The sequence below is a fragment of the Trachymyrmex septentrionalis genome, unplaced genomic scaffold, assembly GCF_001594115.1.
Source record: "Trachymyrmex septentrionalis isolate Tsep2-gDNA-1 unplaced genomic scaffold, Tsep1.0 scaffold33, whole genome shotgun sequence".
Lineage (NCBI taxonomy): Eukaryota > Metazoa > Arthropoda > Insecta > Hymenoptera > Formicidae > Trachymyrmex > Trachymyrmex septentrionalis.
Genome location: NW_017305494.1, coordinates 958,765 through 979,083, shown reverse-complemented (window position 1 = coordinate 979,083; position 20,319 = coordinate 958,765). Strand labels below are relative to the sequence as shown.

General features: G+C 32.1%; 1 protein-coding gene across 1 annotated transcript in view; it reads right to left on the bottom strand.

Annotated features, from left to right (window-relative positions):
- The window catches only part of LOC108750156 (protein downstream neighbor of son homolog), a 66,222-nt gene extending 46,596 nt beyond the window's left edge, over positions 1–19,626 (bottom strand). The window contains exon 1 of the mRNA XM_018489424.1: positions 19,522–19,626. The gene's annotated coding sequence lies outside the window, so the exon portion shown is untranslated. The remainder of the gene's footprint in view (positions 1–19,521) is intronic.
- Positions 19,627–20,319: the final 693 nt, after the last annotated feature.

Genomic DNA, 20,319 nt, shown 5'->3' with positions numbered 1-20,319 from the left:
TTCTAAAAAAAATGAAAATAATCTTTAAATATTTTTTTCACCTTGACTATATTAATCTATCACCTTAAAAAGCATGAATCTCTGTTCAACTTCCTACAAAATTTTTTTTTTCAGATTTTTTCAAAAGGTGTGCCACATTTAAAAAAATTAAATGTACATTTTCTTGTTAATTTAATTTTACTTAATTTTTTTTTTTAATGAACAACAAGACATTTTTATCAGATTTCTAATGTTTTATTTATCTATAAAATTTCATATTGAAATGTTTTGCTAATCACTAGTTGAAAGTTAATGATAGCCAAATTATAATATTTATTTTTTAATAATTCCAATAACATTATTTTTTAATAATGTTATAAGGTTCATTTTCACAAATCACTGAGTTAGAAAGCAGTTATTTTGATTTATTTTAAGACTTTAAATACAAAGCGCCTTTTCGATCGAGTGTTAAGATGTTGAACTACTATCTAATATACATTCAATTAAATTGAATTAATATTTCAGAAATAAATTGAGAGCCGATGGATTTATCGGATTCACACAATCAATCTGAAACAAATAATCCCCCCCAAATTCTCCCAAATCTTAAAAAACTGTAATAAACTTATTGCGAAAAATATTGCCTCGGCCGGGAGTCGAACCCGGATCTCTTACATTCCGTGTGAGCGTCCTGAGCCTTTAGACTACCGAGACCTTAGCAACACTCTTCGCAATAACCGATATATATAGTGAGTTACGCATGTATAGGCGAGCGTATTCTAAACAATATGATTGGAAACAAGACCGTCTATATTTGATTTATTTGATATTTACATTCATTTTAACGAACATCGGTGTTTAATTCGCTATCATCATTAATTACTACACTGGATAAACTTCTTCTACAGTGAATAGATTAGTTAGAATTTCAGCAGGCCTTATTATTTTTTATAGATATCGAACAAGAGATAAGTTTTGGATTAAAGGAAATTCGCAGAATTTTCCTCCAACCCAATAATATATCACAGATATGAGAACAACATCCAATTATGCGTCTATTATTAGGGCAATCACATAGTATCTGCCGAAATTCTGAAGTCACAGAATTTCAGTGCCGCCATACCTCCTTAAAGCTCCTGATTAATCGCGGCGGCCATGTTGGAATCGTGACGTCAAAAACGAAGAATGACACGTTAATTTATGTTGTGTACCATTTTCAAATAAAGATAATTTGGATGAAACGAAATGACGAGATCACTTTAAAACACTTGTAAAAATCGATGAAAATTGTCCTTTTCTCCCTTGATAGTCAGTAAATGATCGTAAAAGGCACGTAAAGTGAGCCTATATTCGGGCAGAAACACATGATCCGACAGCTGTTGAAACGAGTAAAATATACGCTTTTACATATAAAAGTCTAAGATAACTTTAATTTTCATTGATAATTATGACTGATAAGTACGAAACAAGTCACATTTTCAACAATTAAGCAAATAATAACGAAATGACACGCAACATAAATTTCGTCATCGAAACGTCATTTTTCCATGCATATAAGTTCGGCTATTTATCGTGGTGCGGCGCTGTAACACACAAACAAGCACAAACCCATGTCTGTACTCGTCTGCGGCGCAGAGAGTGAAGCCGAGAGACAACGAGCTATTTCTCACACTAGTCGCTTGTTTCAAGCGATCGAAAATGCTTTCTCGGCAATCTCGGCCGCTCGGCGGCCCTAGGCATCAATAAAAGGCGGGGGCATCCTAAATAACATATAAGTTTTAATAAATTGTAGTAATAGTGTACCTCCCCTTAATCCAGAATAATATAAATCATGTTAAAACACAACAGTTTACAAGATATTTAATTACTTATGATTTTTCGTGCGCATTATACAATATACCCCTCCTTCGTAAACTCGAGTAGCAAGAATAGAAATAGAATTTTATCGGAAAAAAATTATAAACCAACATTTCTTTTTACGAAAGTTTCGAAAAGCCATCAAAGAAGAAACGCGTATGTTCGAGATTCGAATCTTGTGAAGAAAATATGCGAAAAAATTGAATAGTTGCAAAAAGCATGTTTTTTGCTTATAAAACAAAAGATATTGATTGTATGGGAAAAAATTCCGTATGAAAAAATTTAGGTATTCGAAATACCTACAAAATGAGACGTAGAACATTAAAATCAATCTATTAGTTCAGTAGAAAAAAAATAAAAAAATCTTTTGTTGAAAAAGTCCTTTTTTTCACTCGCTTTCTATTCATTGAGATTTAAACGCAAAGCGTTTAATCTTTGAAATTCTCGTAAAATGTATCCCTTGTAATGACAAACAAATCTAGTTCTGAACAAGCCTGAAATGTTCATTAGTTTTTGCAAAAAGCCATTTGTTCACTAAAAACCTATCTGCGGAAAACTTAATTTCTTCATCTTTGAGCAGTCACACAGTAATTTATAGGGGTGATTTTTCTTCTTAACGAATTACACTATCACGTACACTTAATAACAAAACAATGTTTTGCAGTGAACTATTATAAAACCTTTAAAAAGTAGATATCTTTTTCTGTATAAAAAAATCGAAATAATTTCATTAATACCATATGCATCATATCAAATAGCCGTATAAAGTATTCGAAATCTGACATTTTTCTACGAATTTAAAAAAAAAGATTACCCTTCGATTATTAGGAGCCAAAGTAACAATTTTTTTTTCAAAAAAATCACTGTGGCTCTACTTTTTAAGATTAAGAGTTCTATCTGGCATCAATTTATCAAGGAAGAATTGAATTTACTGTTGAAAAATTCTCGAATTTCTCTTCCGAAAAAGTTTGTTTAAAACCATTGGAAAGTTGAAGAACGCGAGCGAGGCAGTGCGCCGAGCGGAGTGAAGGAAGCAGGATTGATAAAAAACGTGTTTAAAGAAAAATAAAATATTCTGTTTTTTTTTATTTAAAACATATTTTTTTAATGTTTTATGTATGTTTTAAACAGCTTTAAAAAAAAAATCATGTTTAAAACAAAACAACCTTTTTGAGAAGAAAAGTACTCTACCATTTTGCAATTTTCGTACTAGTTAACAAGATATTAATGGCTAAAAATTGACCAAAATTGGTTTTCAATTTTTTTACTCAAATACTATCAACTTTACAGAAAAACTGCAAAAGATTGTTTATTTAAGAACACAAATTGTTTATTTTCTTCTCAGAACTATGAATTTTTTCAGAATTTTCAACTTTTTAGTACTGCATTTTCTCACTTTTACCAATATAAGGAAATACGGTTAAAAAATTCTGAAAAAATTCTAAAAAAATTCTTAGAGCTCTATATGAAAAGAAAATTAACAATTATTGTCTCTTGCAGTTTTTTTTATAAAGTTGATAGTATTCGAGTAAAAAATTATTAAAGACCAATTTTCGGAAATCTTTAGCAATCAATATCTTATTAATTATTGCAAAAATTGCAAAATGATGGAGGACTTTTCTTCTCAGTTTAATCCATTCTGCCCCTATGCGAAAGATTTATCATTATTTTCCAAATACTCTGTATACATAATGTTACATGTATACATGTGTGTGTATATACATTTGTATACATGCATATATTCTGCAATACACTCTACTTTTTTGTTAATTTTATAGCTAAATTACTGTTTTCTAAACAAAATTAACTTTTTAAGACTATTTTTATGGAAGATCACATTATCATCCATGTTTCTTTTCGATTCGCCAGTATGCAATGTTGCCACATTTTTATTAATAGTAAGTAATAAATAAGTATTTTAAGTAATAAATATTTTGTAATTTTAAGTCCAGAATCGATTCAAAAACATTTTAATGAATGAAATTGTCAAGTTTTAAAATTAAATATTCATCATTAATCAAGTAAACCAAATTATCATGTAAAATGTAACTGAAATATCATCTTCTCCTCTACTAAATAGTATTAAAACACATTTTTTAAAAATAACGTTTTGAATATGTTTTAAATTGTTTTTAAAAAAAGCATGTTTAATTTAATCTGATGTTTAAAACATGTTTTAAACATTTGTTAAAAAAAAAATTTTAAACAAAACAACCCTGGAGGGAAGCCGGCGCGCAGTCGAGTGGGGAAGATCGGTCCACTTGACGTTTCGCGCGTATTTCATTTTGTGTGTTAAAATTAGCTAAATTTACATTTTTTCAGCAAATTGATGAAAACTTGATTTTTTTAAATGGGGTAGCTCGACGAGATATAAACAGATATAAATACAATAGCTTAATCAAATGTTTCGCAAAGTAATTGTAACCGTGAAATTTTTAGTTTTTTGTTTTTTGAATTTTTATTTTTTCGGTTTATTACTAAAAAATCACGTTTGAATATGGAGTGCATGTCTAATTAACAAATTTAACATTAGCTGTATTTCTTTATTTAACATGCTGCAAAAAATGTTTAATTGTCCAATTGGACAATTAAATGTACGGAATTATCAATACAAAATTGTTTTTGTGAATTTAATTGCAGATTCAAATGTGACATATGTAAATAATAAATAATTTGCCAAATGTTGTATTACTGTTGAATATACGAGTAGTTGCAAAATATATTTTTCATGTAACACTAATTTACTTTTATATTTACGAAAGTTAGTGTTATATCTTTAACAGTTACGCTAATATTTGGCAAATTACTTATTAATTATTTGTTTACATATGTCATATTTGCATCTGCAATTAAATTCACAAAAACAATTTTGTACTGATAATTCCGTACATTTAATTGACCAATTGGACACTTTTTACAGTATATTAAATAAAAAAACATAGTTAGTATGACTTAAATTTGTTAATCAGACATGCGTTCCAAATATGATTTTTTAGTAATAAACCGAAAAAATAAAAATTCAAGAAAGAAAAAATTTTCTAAACTAAAAATTTCATGATTACAATTCAAGATTTTTTTTACAGCAAATTCAATTTTTCCTTGATAAATTGATGCCAGACGGAACTCTTAATCTCAAAAACAAGAGTTACAGTGATTTTTTGAAAAAAAAATTGTTTTCTCGGTTCCTAATAATCGGAGGATAATCTTTTTTTTTTTTAATTCATAAAAAAATGTCAAGTTTCGAATGCTTCACATAGCTATTTAATATGATGCATATTAACGAAATTATTTCGATTTTTTTATACGGTAAAGATACCCACTTTTTTAAGTTGTTTTATAATAGTTTAACTGCAAAAAAATCGTTTTGTTATTAAGTGTGCGTGATAGTGCAACTCTTGAAAAAGGAAAATCATCTGTAAATTGCTGTGCGACTGCTCAAAGATGGAGAAATTAAGTTTTCCGCAGACAGGTTTTTAGTGAACAAATGGCTTTTTGCAAAAACTAATGAACATTTCAGGCTTGTTCAGAACTAAATTTGTTTGTCATTACAAGGGCTACATTTTACGAGAATTTCAAAACTTTGCGTTTAAATCTTACACATCTTAAACAGAGAGCAAGTGAAAAAAAGGCCTTTTTCGGTGTTTTTTATTTTTTTTCTACTGAACTAATAGATCGATTTTAATGTTCTACGTCTCATTTTGTAGGTATTTCGAATACCTACATTTTGTATACGGAATTTTTTTCCATACAATCAATATCTTTCGTTTTATAAGCAAAGAACATGCTTTTTGCAACTATTCGATTTTTTTTCGCATATTTTCTTCACAAGTCTCGAATCTCAAACATACGCATTTCTTTTCTGATGGCCTTTCGAGACTTTCGTGAAGAGAAATGCTGGTTTATAATTTTTTTCCGGTAAAATTCGTCTCGAGTTTATGAAGGAGAGGTATACTATATAACGCGCATGAAAAATCGTAAACAATTAAATATCTCGTAAACTGTTGCGTTTTAACATGTTTTATACTATTCTAGATTAATGGGAGAGGTACACTATTACACTACTACAATTTATTAAAACTTATGTGTTATTTAAAATGGCCCCCGCCCCTTATTGATGTCGAGATTGTCGAAAAAGCATTTTCGATCGATTGAAACAAGTGATTAGCGTGAGGAGCTCACTGTTCACTCTCGTTCACTCTCGACGCGCCGCAGGCGAGCACATGGACATGGGCTCGTGCTTAAGTGTTGGCTACCGGTTTCGCCAGACCGCCGTCTGATTCTGTGTCGCTACTGTCGCCAACGCAGTGTTCTTAGCTGAATAGTCATGAGCCTTAAGATAACTTAATGCTTTCTTTTATGTGTATAGGTATACATACGCATGTATTCTTGAATGTAATTTTCGCGCGCATACACACATTCATCAATTACCTTGTCCTCTTATTCTCCTTGTTCTTGTTTTTATCTCATGTGTGGTGATTCGCATGATATTCACGCGTGTCGCATGCGAACAATCGCTACGCGTTTTGTTTATATTTACTAAATCGCGTATTTTCTTGTAAGTAAATCACAATTCACAGTACAAAATAAGCTATCACCGTGGAAACGATAGATAGATTTTACGCGAATTATACTTTATCTTCAAAACGGTTTATCTATATATAATTATTATATTATTATAATACATAATTAAGAATGAACTATCGTAATAGAATTTCGTGTTATATATGTGAATAAACTTGTATCATGCGTGTAATGAAACGGATTAATATATTTCAGCAACAGAAAATTCAATTATGCATAACTCATCGAGAAGATCTGAAGAAACCTCCAGCTGATATAAATGTTAACTCTCGTATTTGTATTAACTGCAATAACATTTTAAATGCTGCAAAAGAAGATTTAGAGCATGAACAAGATTGCTTAAGACTTAATATTCTGAAGAAAACTAGGAATCTTGTATGATTTGTAACTGTGCACTTGCACAATTACGTCATTTATCTTTAAAATGTAGGATTCAGGTTTTCATTGTTACAAATATTTATATTCCTATATCAACTCAATTCTGTGAACATCATTTAGATAATGAGGGGAATCTTTTGACAATCTTATAACAGGGTTTACGATTTATCAACTGACCGTACAGGCTAAACGGTACTGAGGTAAGCAATTTTTTTCAGGGTCTTCGTGAACAAATAAATAATAATAACTGAACTGTTTTCGATAATATAAATGCTTTTAGTGATGATGATTTTTCTGTAATAAGTCCCATATCAAAAGAACAGTTTGAAGAAATGTTTACTTTTTGCGTTCTTGTTGCCGTTAATGATACACTCAGGTATATTTCCAAAAAAGACTTATTATTATTTCTAACAAAAATGCGTCACAATCTTTCCGATGAATTCTTGAGAATAATTTTCAAATATTCTAATAAACAGGCTGTTAATCTTGAGGTGAGTTTTGTAAGAAAATCGTTAATGTTACAATTCGTGTCAAACAATATAGGTCTCAATTCCATTATTCGAGAGGTACACATTAGAGATCACATTACTTCATTTTCTCATGCATTGTAGAATCCGGAACCAAACGATCTAAAGACAATTTTAATTATTGATGCAACATATAATTATATGGAAAAATCATCTAACTTTAAAACTTTAAAGCAATCATTCTCTATGCATAAAGGACGTCATCTAGTTAAACCTGTACTTGTAGTTGCTCCTAATGAATTTATTCTTGATATATACGAATTTTACTTTTCTAACAGGAATAACGATGCAGCAATTCTTAAAAGTGAATTTGATGCGGTTAATGGACTTAGAGCTTGGTTACGACGAAAAGACATAATCATTGCGGACAGAGATTATCATGATCTTTTTTGGAAGAAGGAATTGATTGTAAGATTGTAAGAGAAGCACTTGTGCTCAAAAGAAGTGAATCTCAGCATACTACAAGGGCAGCTAATGAATCTCGATTGATTACAAAATCTAGGTGAGTAGTTGAAACTCGAAATGGACACATTAAAACAATATTCTATATTATTGATGGCATCATTCCTATAGCACATCGTTCGAACTTACGAGACTTCTATCTTATAGCTGAGGCAATAATAAATCGCTACCAAAAACCTAATTATTAATGGAAGAAGCTACTGTAGAGCATGTTCATAGAATGATAAAAAAAGTCAATACTCCAAACATTGTGCAAGCAAGAGTAGAGCAAGAGAATCTTCTTAGGAAAAATGCTGTATGGAATAAATTAAATGAGAATCACGCAAGATTTTTCAAGATGTGATATAAATACCTATGTGAACCTGACACCAGACTTTAAGAAAAAAATTTTTTTTATATGCATTGGATAGAGCTAGGTTTGTACCCGATTATACCAACGTTCTTTTCGCTTGTATCTCAAAGGGTTAAAAGAAAAAAAAATTTTTTTAATGTTAGCACCCCACTTTGAGATATTGAAATTTTCCAAATGCCATCAGATGCAGAATCGTTTGTACCTGTTTGTATCGCAGTTTACTTGGTTTTTAATCTCAAGGGGTGATTGTACCAAATTTTCAAAATAGGGGTGAGTGCTAATTTCGCTATTTTTAAAGATATCTTAAATCTATAAACGGGTGCTGTTTTGGGATCACTTGTAGACGTTTGTACTACCGGCGGTTTCATTTGTACTCTCAAGGGGGCGATTGTACCGATTTTTCAAAATAGGGATTAGAGCTAACTTCGCCAATTTTTATATCTTAAATCTGTAAACGGGTGCTGTTTATCTGTATCGCTTTTAGACGTTTGTACTCTTAAAGATGTGTTATGATTCGCACATGTTTTATATCTTATTTTTCATTCATTCGATAGCGAAGAATCTAGAAGTGGTGACAAGACCTCTCATAAGTACCTCTCATAATGTTTACATAACGATGGATTTCTTCCGGAACCAGATTTTTAGCGCATTATTAAACCTCCAACCAGCGGATTCCGTAGGTATATTCACCATTATATGGAACCTACAGTTTAACACCAAACCCGAATGGTGCTGATGATCAAAGGTCTCTTAATCACCAGGTGGAGTCTTTTTCGGCTCCTTAGACGCAAAAAATCGCGTATATAGACGCAGGTGGGATTGAACCCAGATCTACAGATCGCGCATCATTCGCACAGAGCGGCAAACCTCGTATCATATTTCATTTCATTTTACTTATTGTTTTATTTTATTGTATACATTTGTTTTATTATATTTTTTTTATGCTTTTATGAAAATTAACAATGATAATTTTTTTTTTATAGGAGCACACGTTTTGGTGCGTTCAACGGTTTCGTATTTCGGCACAGATTGTTATGGATTTCCCATTTACCTGACACTCAAATATAAGCTACGTAATGACCTATTGAATTCTTATTATGTGTTCCTATGTATTCTATTGCAGCAAGCAGTCTGTATTCGCACTTATAAAATTGAATTTCTATTTGTATTTGACTTAATGTGAATTCTCCTTCCTAGTTAAGTATATTCAAATTTTTTGCGAGATCTTGCCATTGTAAACACTCTATGTCTATAAACAGGAGCTGACCGCATATGATGGAATATTCGATATTGATATCTGTCTTCGTTACATCGAGTGCATTTTTTATTGTTGTAAATATACTGTTCATTTACAGTGCGCTCTAAAGCATTCATATGATGTTCATAAAATTGTTTTGGGTTTACTTCTAAAAGGTTATATTTGTCTTTCCTCTTATATTGACAATGTAGGCATTCCATATTTATTTTGTACGAAAATTCGTTCTTTAATATATGATTAACTAAAGCAGAAATGTTGTATAATAGCTGCATTCCATTGTTCCACCTATAGGCGTAATGAATTTATTTAATAGCAATGCCCTTTCTTTATATATTTTTACGGACGGTCCACATATCAATAGTTCTTTTATGAAACGAAATATGTCGTTTTCTGTTTGCTCTAGATAAGTATAAAAATTTGCTCAGTCATAATAAGCGACCAACAATCTATGCAATGGCATCAAAAGGACAAGTATTTGTTAATAGAACAGGTTTTTTTTCAATTATCACTGGAGCTAAAATGTTATCATTTTTTAATAATGGTATAGTTCTAATAAATTTTGGTTTTACATGAATGCTTTCTACGTCTAGACAAATAGTTAAATACTTGCCGCGATTCTTAGGACTTTTGTTTCTGCCTTTCCAATTTTCTTTTTCATTTAAATGAGTGTGACTTGTTAAATCAGTATATTCTTCGGTACTTGTGTTGTTCATATTAATTAAATTCTCTTCAATATCTTTAATATCGATAGGTAAAACTTAATCACTGGTTAGAATTTTTTCACTAATTGATGCCCTGTCTTTTTTAAACTTGCCACTGTATTATTTGTGGCATTGCAATCGTCATTATTAGTAGTGATATTATCGAATAAAACGAGAGAATTAAATTTATTTAAATTGACTTCATCATTATCAATTTCAGTATCAGTAGCATCAATATCAACAGCATATAACATTTTTATGATACCTCTAAGTGTTTAATATGCGAAACTATAAATTTGTCAGCACATACACGTTTAGTTTTAAAAATCAGTTGTTTTAACTCTCTAAAATATTCTTCGTTACAAGCGGAAGATGCTATTTGTGCCGACATTACTCCTGACCATAAAGGAAAATGTTTAACTATTTTAAGTAAATTTGTAACAAACTGTGGACACTAATATGGATTTGGCCTTTTTCCTTCAGTAGTACTTGTTTCACTTGTTGATTGAATGCACTGCAAAAAGTTTGTCATCTTTCCACCGCTTTCCATCAACATACTAATTTTATTAGATGTGAGATGTCAATGCGTATGATGCATTTGGGCTTTTGTAAATAGTCAGAACCTTCTAGAAAGGTTACACATTGATTAATAAATGTGCTTAAATTTATATCATTAGACGCGAATAATCACATACAATTTATAAAGGACAAGGAATTGTAGGTCCCATATAATGGTGGATATATTATACATACGGAATCCGCTGATTGGGGGTTCAACAATACGCTAAAAATCTGGTTTCAGAAGAAATCCATCGTTATGTAAACATTATGAGAGGTCGTCTTGTCCCCATTTCTAGATGCTTCGCTATCGAATGAATGAAAAATAAGATATACAGTAAGTCAAGTAAGAGCGTGGTCGAGTTAATTTATAAAAAAATGTATTAAATAAAATTTTTATATGCATATATGTATAGTATTCGATCAAATCAAAGATGCAATTACATTAGTAATGCGACCAGTCACCATCGGCATCGATAATTGCCTGGCATCTTCGAGGCATGCTTTCGACCAAATTAACGGCATATTCTAACGATAAGGTTCTCCAAATCCATCGAATCTCGCGAGATAGCTGCTTTAAAGTGTAAGTGCGTTTTTCACGAAGCTTGTGCTTAATGTACCAGGTCTGTTCAAAAAGTATCGCGAATTTTGTGTTTTTTCAAAAATTATTTATTTATTCATGAATATCTATTTTGTCCCCTTCAAAGTAATCCCCATCAGATATTATACACTTGTGCCAACGTTTTTTCCAATCCTCGAAGCACTTCAAAAAATTATTTTTTGTGATCTTGTTCAGCTCCTCCTTCGATGCCGTCTTTATCTCCTCAATCGTAGCGTAGCGTCGTCCTTTCATGGGCCTCTTCAGTTTCGGGAATAAGAAAAAGTCACAGGGGGCCAGATCTGGGGAATACGGTGGCTGCGGCATCATTAGTGTGTTGTTTTTGGTCAAAAATTCGCGCACAAGCAACGATGTGTGAGCAGGGACATTATCATGGTGCAAAAGCCAATTTTTGTTCTTCCACAAATCCGGGCGTTTCTGGCGGATTGCTTCGCGCAAATTGCGCATAACTTGCAGGTAATAATCCTTATTGATCGTTCTACCCTGTGGCAAGAACTCATGATGCACCACGCCCCTGCAATCGAAGAAAACTGTAAGCAAAACCTTCACATTCAACCGAACTTGGCGCGCTTTTTTCGGTCTTGGCTCGTGCGGCAGCTTCCATTGGGATGATTGAGCTTTGGTTTCCACGTCATAACCATAAACCCATGATTCGTCACCAGTTATGACCCTCTGGAGCAAATTTGGGTCGTCGCGGACAGAGTCCAACAGCTCCTTAGCAACGTTAATGCGATGCTGTTTTTGGTCGAAATTGAGCAATTTTGGTACGAATTTCGGCAACCCGTCTCATGCCCAAATCATTGGTAAAAATCGAATGGCACGAGCCAATCGATATGTTTAGGTCCTCAGCAACCTCTCTAACGGTGATTCGACGATTGGCCAATACTATTTTCTTCACTTCATCAATGTTTTCGTCTGTTGTTGACATGCTCGGGCGTCCGGCACGCTCTTCGTCGTTCACATCTTCTCGGCCCTCTGAGAACATTTTGTACCACCGATAATCGCTGCTTCGGTCCAAGGTAGCTTCACCATATGCCACAGTCAACATTCGGAATGCGTCCGCGCACTTAATTTTGTTTTTCACACAAAATTTGATACAGATTCTTTGATCCATTTTTTGGAATAGGCAAAAATCGAAGACGAGCCAAAACACGTGCAAGCAAAGCAGCTGTCAAAAATTAACTGAACATTCAAAATGGCCGAACTTGTCGGCATAAGTGAGAGACATGAGTACCAACATAACGCCACAAAAAAATCGAATATACGTAACCCGCGGAAATTCAAAATTCGCGATACTTTTTGAACAGACCTCGTATGCCCACACATTTTCGATAGGATTTGCGTCGGGCGACTGCGACGGCCAATCCAGTGTAACTATGCCAGATTGCTGTTTCCACTCGGTACAGAGCTTGTTGCGGTCGGGATCGTTGTCCTCCTGCAGAATCCAATCCTCATTTTTGTCGATGAACCAATGTTCGGCAGACGATAACAAAGCCTTTTTGTAGATTTCGAGCATTTTCTTGGCGTTCAGATTGCAAGTAAACAAGTACAAAATGCCGAAACCCTGCTTTGAAAAGCAGCCCCAAAGATGCATCTTTACTCCATGTTTAACGGTCCGCTCAACAATTTTATTTCTGGAAGTTGACCAGGCTCGTTTGAGGGTACAACGTGCCCATATAGAACATTCGTCAGTAAAAATTACGTTGCTAAAGTCTCGATCAATGTTCGCGCGCGCCCAAGCGAGTCGCTTCGTCACATGTTTTTCATTCAACAGAGGTTTCTTCACTGTGTTGCACTATTTCATGTTATTAGCCTTGAGATAAGTTCGAATAGTTTCATACGATATATCTAAACCTTTCTGCTTCAATTTTGCTTGTCCTTGACGCAGTGTTAAGCCAGGATTCCGCGAAAACAGATTCACTATTTTTTTATAATCTTTTTTGTCCACTTTGCATATCGAGCTACGTTCCGGTAAATCATCGACATTTTTTGCCATTATATCGCTGCACCCACTTCTGTACGAATGATTTTGACTTTTTCATATATTTAGCAGCCGCTAATTGTGACATTTTTGGACCTTTCGGGTGAGTGCAGAGAAACACAGTTTCATAGCGAGATGCGTATTTGATACTCATGACGCTTAATGTGATTCTCTTAAGAAAGTTCAATCAACTGAATCTTCCTTGATAGTGCATCAAGGACAAAGGTGCCCTTTATAGATTCATGATAGATTTAGGGCGATATCTTTTATTAACTTTGAATAAGGCCGACCACGCTCTTACTTGACTTACTGTAAAACATGTGCGAATCATAACACATCTTTAAGGGTACAAACGTCTAAAAGCGATGCAGAAACAGCATCCGTTTACAGATTTAAGATATCTTAAAGATTTGGGAAGTTAGCTCTAATCCCTATTTTGAAAAATTGGTACAATCACCCCCTTAAGGATACAAACGAAACGAATTGCGATACAAACGGGTACAAACGATTCTGAATCTGACATTTGAAAAATTTCAATATCTCAAAGTAGGGTGCTAATATTTAAAAAGATTTTTTTTCTTTCAACCCCTTGAGGTACAAACGAAAAGAACGGTGATACAATCAAGTACAAACCTAGCTCTATCCAATGCATATAAAAAAATTTGTTTTCTTAAATTCGAGTGCCAGGTTCACATAAGTGATATAAATTATTTGAAAGAATTAGCGTTTAGTATTTATCAAATAGGGCTGGCGCCATCTTACATTCAAGATAAGCTCGATATAGAGGCAACTGATGTCTTCGAACAATGTTTGATGAACATAGAGATGAACCGGGCTTTATATGAATAAGATTATATTCACCATTTCGCAATCAAATCAAATATCAAATGTGGATTGCTCATCAACTGGATAATGAGGATGATAAACTAATTCTAGGACATTATTGCACATGTAAGAACCTTGGAATGTTGCGCTTATATAATGAGTATTATATGGTTTTTAGGCTATGCACGACGTCGGCTTAATGTGAAATATCTAAGCAGAAAGGTCTTAAATCGAATTATGAATGTTAATAGGAATGATCAAGAATAGGATGATATAGATAAATAGGTCGAATGTGAGAGGCAAAGGGACTCACGTTAAACAAGTACCCCGATGTGAGAGGCGAGAGGACTCACGTTAAACAAGCACCTCGATGCGAGAGGCGAGGGGACTCATGTTAAACAAACGTTGTATATGTATATTACACATAAAAGAAAGCATCAAGTTATCTTAAAGAGGTATGGCGGCACTCAAATTCTGTGACTTCAAATAGCTATATCTTTTTACGGTTGAAGCATAAACAACAAGTATTTTTATCGCATTGAAAATGTCGGGTTTTATTCCAAATAAACATCATTTGCGGGAAGTTTTATTGCACAAGGAAAAGTGCAGCGGAAACTTATCATTTGCTTGTGGATATTTACGGTGAGCATGCTCCATCAAATATAACTTGCAAAGAATGGTTTCGACGGTTTAAAAACGATGATTTTGACATTGAGGACAAAGAAAATAGAAAACCACCCAAAAAATTTGAAGACGCTGAATTGGAAGAATCATTGGCTGAAGATTGTTGTCAAACACAATCAGAATTGGCAGCAACATTAAATGCGATCGATCAACTGTTGCAAAACGTTTGCGAGCGATAGGAATGGTTCAAAAAACTAACTGGGTTAAGTAACTGGGTTTCACATGAATTAAAAGACAGAGACATCGAACGTCGAAAAACCATTTGTGAAATGCTGCTTCAAAGACAAGAAAGAAAAGGTTTTTTGCATCGAATAATTACTGGAGATGAAAAATGGATATATTATAAGAATCCAAAATGCAAAAAAGCCTGAGTGAAGTCAGGTGAAGCCGGCCCATTACAGCCAAAGAAAAATATTCATTGTACCAAGGTTATGCTCTGTATTTGGTGGGATCAGAAAGGTGTTGTGCACTATGAGTTGCTGAAACCGTCTGATACTATCACTGACGATGTTTACCGACGACAACTAATGCGTTTGAAGGTAGCTATAGAAGAAAAACGATCAGAATGGGTGAATAGACATAGCAAATTAATTTTTCAACATGACAACGCCAGACCGCATACTGCAAAAGTCGTGAAAACATATTTAAATGGACAGGACTGGGAAGTGCTACCCCGCTATATTCGCCAGACATAGCTCTTTCAGATTACTACTTATTCCGGACGATGCAGTCAGATCTTACAGGAGAGCGATTTACTTCTTACGAAAGCATCAAAATTTGGCTTGATAATTGGATTGCCTCAAAAGACCAGGACTTCTTCATGCAAGGAATCCGTAAATTGCCTGAAAGATGGGCGAATGTTGTAGCTGCAGATGGAGCATACTTTGAATAAATAATTATTTCATTTTCTAAACAAGCAAATGTGTTTTATTTTCACAAAAAAGGGCGGAGTCATATTCACACCCAATATGTGAATGTGGCAATGGAGACATTTGTTCAAAATCACAAGAAGTACAACATATCTCAAAACGAAGCAATTTGACCGGGGACATTTTTCCTTAAGAAATGTGCGGGGTTTTTTCAATGTAATCTTTTGAAAATAATTTGAAAAAAATACTTTGTAGGAAATTGAACAAAGATTTATGTGTAATTTTTTTTGAGGTAGTAGTTGAACGTAATTAGGGTGAGAAAAATATGTAATAGTTACTTTTATTTTTTTTAGAATAAAACCAAAAAAAATTTTAATTTTTTTAAATATCCTTATTCATATCTAAATATAATTAATTTTTCAGAATTTTATTTAATTTTTTATTTTGTATGTTAAAATCGGAAAATTGTAAAAAAAAATCGTTTTTTTGCTATAACTTGATCACGTCTCCATATAGAAATCTAAAATTTGATATATAAGTGTTTTCTTATATAAGATATCTTAGAAAAAAAAGATTAATTCAAACAGCAGGTGGCATTTTCATCATACTTATTGATGAAACTAAATCCACTTTGATGAAGAACCTGCTGAACCGAGAATGGTTGACGATGTATGCGGGATATTTCAACTTGTAATAATTTGTATCACTGAAAATGATCACATTAAAATGTGAAAAAAAAACGATTATATTGTATTATAATATCTTGATCATAATTTTTTAATAGTACATAACATCCAGCTTGGCTCAAATAGCCCTGTTTTTGTATAATTGATTAAAATTGTATTTAAGATCTTAAATATAAGAACTGACTATGAATACCGAACTATGATGACACTAAAACCATTTATCTCGCTTCGCCAAACTGCACTTCAAATAATTAGTTTTTTAAAATGCAATAAATATACACTAGTTTACCCATAAAGAACAGATCTAACACCTAGATAGATATCTCTATAACCAGCGTTTGATTGTATTAAAGATAAATTTATTTAAAATATATATTTTTTAAATTAAAAAAAAAATAAATTATTTTTTATTTATTATTTTAAATAACTTCTTCTAATTTACGAAATAGAAACCGACTGAGTTAATGTAACAACATAATATAGTAGAGACCGTCTTAAGGATCGGTCAAAGTTGGAAGTTTCGAATAATATAATATTCTAAGTTCATGAATTAATCTCAAATGTGACTGTGCGCCGAAACGTTTGGATATTAAGATACAATTTTTCGCAATAAAAGTTTCTTATTCGAAATAAAGGGGGATTATATATACTCGCGATTGTCCGAACGTTTCGGCTCGCGATTATTAGCATCTCAAATTGATTGTATCATAATGTCCGAACATTTCGGCGCACAATCACATTTGAGATTAATTAAATTCATGAACTTAGAATATTATATTATTCGAAACTTCCAACTTTGACCGATTCTTAAGGCACTCTCAACTATATTCTTCTAATTTATTTCTTATTAATAATAAATTTTTGGAATTTCATTTATACTTTTTATTTTAAATAAGTCGTATCAATTATTTTACTGAGCTTTGCTATTAAAGTATTAAAGAAGTTTATATGTACATATGCTAATACATTACAATAATTTTACTATTTAACACTATAATAGCTATAGCTGTACGTAAAAACTGAAATGTATATATTCTAATAAATAAAAATTATAAAAACTATTTTAGAATTAAAAAAAAAACCGAATTAACAAGCAAAATCAAATCAAGGTTGTAGAAAACACAGAGTAATATTACCTACTTATATTTCGAAATTTACATAATTGATTCATGTTTTGACTTCTATTTTTTTCAAAATCTACCTAGAAACAAATCTAACTTATACTACAGAAAATAAATTGTAGTTTATGTGACATATATCTTTCTCACCCCCTGAGAAGAAATGAAGTATTGATCAAAATTATCACATTTATTGAAAAGTATGGAAGGTTCTGAACTAAATTGGCTTCCTATTATATTATTTAGAGGCATTTTTGAATGTATATGACAATTTGTTTTCTGTACTAACATATAGTTGGATTTGTTTCAAAGTAGATTTTTAAAAAGTTTCTGTGACATCAAAACATAAATCGACTATGTAAATTGCAAAATACACTATTATTTTTCTACCTTGATTTTGCCCCTTTATTCGGTTGTTCTTTTGTAGAAATTTATTTTGATTGCTATGCAATATAATAAACGTTTATTGTTACTATTTCAGAATATTTTGATCGATTTTGTATATAAGGATTGAAATATATTATGATGAAGATCAAAAGCACCGACTTCTGCGCTATCATTGCTCTCAATTGCCCGGATATTTCTGATTGATGATTATAGAATATTTATTTAATACATATTTTTTACTTTATATTATAAATAAGGAGAGTTGTTTAAAATATCTCACCTCCTCTTAAAATCTTAATAAAAATATACTCATTTGAGTTTCACTCGAAACGAAAGAATCTCACAAAAAAAACACGGCGATCAATCTCGTGAATCGTGTTATTAAGGGTTAAGTTGATTCTACAATGAGTAGTCGATAGTCCTGTCTTATCAATGAATCGGTGAAGTTGTCACAGCCAACTTATATGATTAAGACTACCGATTTTCTAACCCTTCCCATTAGCCGAGTTAAACGACTCGTTATACAACTAACAATTAATAGATGTAAAAAATCCAGGGTTGGCAAGTAACGCGTTACTTGTAATGTTGTAACGATCGTTACTTTTTGATCATTATCAAATCATCATTGTTATATTCGGGTTGAAAAAGTCATTCTTTACTGAAAATAACTCCCTAATTTGTAACGCATTACTTTTTATTCGTTACTTGTAACGAGTAACACATTATTACTTCACATTTATTACTTATTTTAGTAAGAAACACATATTGGTGACAAGTTATTTTTCAAAGTAGCTTTTCCAACCTTAGTATTTAGTTAGTTAGTGTTACCGTCATTAAAAATTACAATGTCAAATTGTTTATTATAAAAAGTAACGGTAAAAAAAACGGAAAAGTAACGTCTGCCAACCTTGGAAAAATCATAGTCACCTAAGTATTAAAACTAGTTAAGACTTAAGATTTTCGACTTAAGACTACCTACTCATTGTAGAATCAGCTTAACGCTTAATAACTCAATTCATGATCTTAATCGTTGGATTCTTACAAGTTGGTTGTTAGAAGTTAAAATATGTCATCCCAACTCGATACAGCGCTATGTATACGTTCTAATTTGACACAAATTCACTGCTGATGCAAAGAATTTGTGTGCTTAAAGCAGCGAATTGTTTTTAAAAAAATAAATGTTTTCAAAATAGTAAATTTATGTTTGCAGAATATTTGCGTAATTAAAGCAGAATGTATACATAGTGCTGTATCCAGTTAGGATGACAGATATCTTAACCTCTAAAGTCTCGAACTTTAACGCTTGATAACTCGATTCATGTCACGTTTTTCTGCGAGATCCTTTCATTTTCAAGTGAAAATCCGTCGAATGAGTATATTTTTATTAAGATTTTAGGAAGGGGGGAGGGGATATTTTAAATAATTACCTAAGTAACGTTTTTGGAACTTATTTCTTATCTTTTATATTTTAAATAAGTCATATTTTTCTTATAGTTTTTCTCGTATTTCTGTAAGTGTATATTTTAAATAAGTTTCTAGAACCTATTTTACACTTTATTTTAAATAAGTTATAACAGTTTACCGAGCCCAATCTACAACAAATGACTATTGTGAAATGTATAGGTTAGATCGTAACCTTTCACAAAAACAATTCATCGTAATTAATAGTTTATAATTTTTAGAAAAAGGAAATACATACCGTTTTTTATTATGTGCCAATCACTTGTCAATATCGATCGACTTAACGTAAGTTTTATCTCTTGATTATTTACGTAAAAAATTAGAAGTACGATGTAAACAATACATTCTACATAGCTGCCAATGGCCACCAACGCAGTTGCCAACTCACTGATAGAAAAAAAATCTCTAAATCAGGGTTGAAAAGTCTCTAGAAATTTCCAAATATTTCCAAAAAAAAACTTGAAAATCTCCAGTTTTATTAAAAAACTGCGAAATTTCTTCTATAGTAATTAAATTATAAGAAAAAAGAAAAATTAAGACCGACTTTGCATGACACATAACGCATCGTGCACAAGCAAATCAACTAATCAGAATCTTTCCTTTCTTCTCATTTTCTGAAAAAGAAAAATTTCGATTGATTAATTTCCTTATATATTAAGGCTTGTCTACACTACAAGACGTAAACCTGATCATTAGGTTTTTAAGCCTTAAGCTATAAGAAATGGACGAATCACAGTTGATTATTCTTCTCGCATTTGACTGTAAAGGCCTTTTCATGCTAACGCTCAATGCTTATTTTCAGCATTAAAATAGGTCACGTGATTAAAATTGACGCTTAATATTCGTCAATTTCTATAGACATTTTCACGTGCTGCTAAAATAAGTAATTGGAGCGACAGATTTGTCACTCGTTATTCAGCGGCTGAAATTTTGTACTTTGAACAGTTTCAACAAGCGTCAAACGCTCAAATGCTATTAACAGTGCTAACATACTTGTCCGTATTCAGAACGCAGTTATTTTTGAAATTCTATAGTA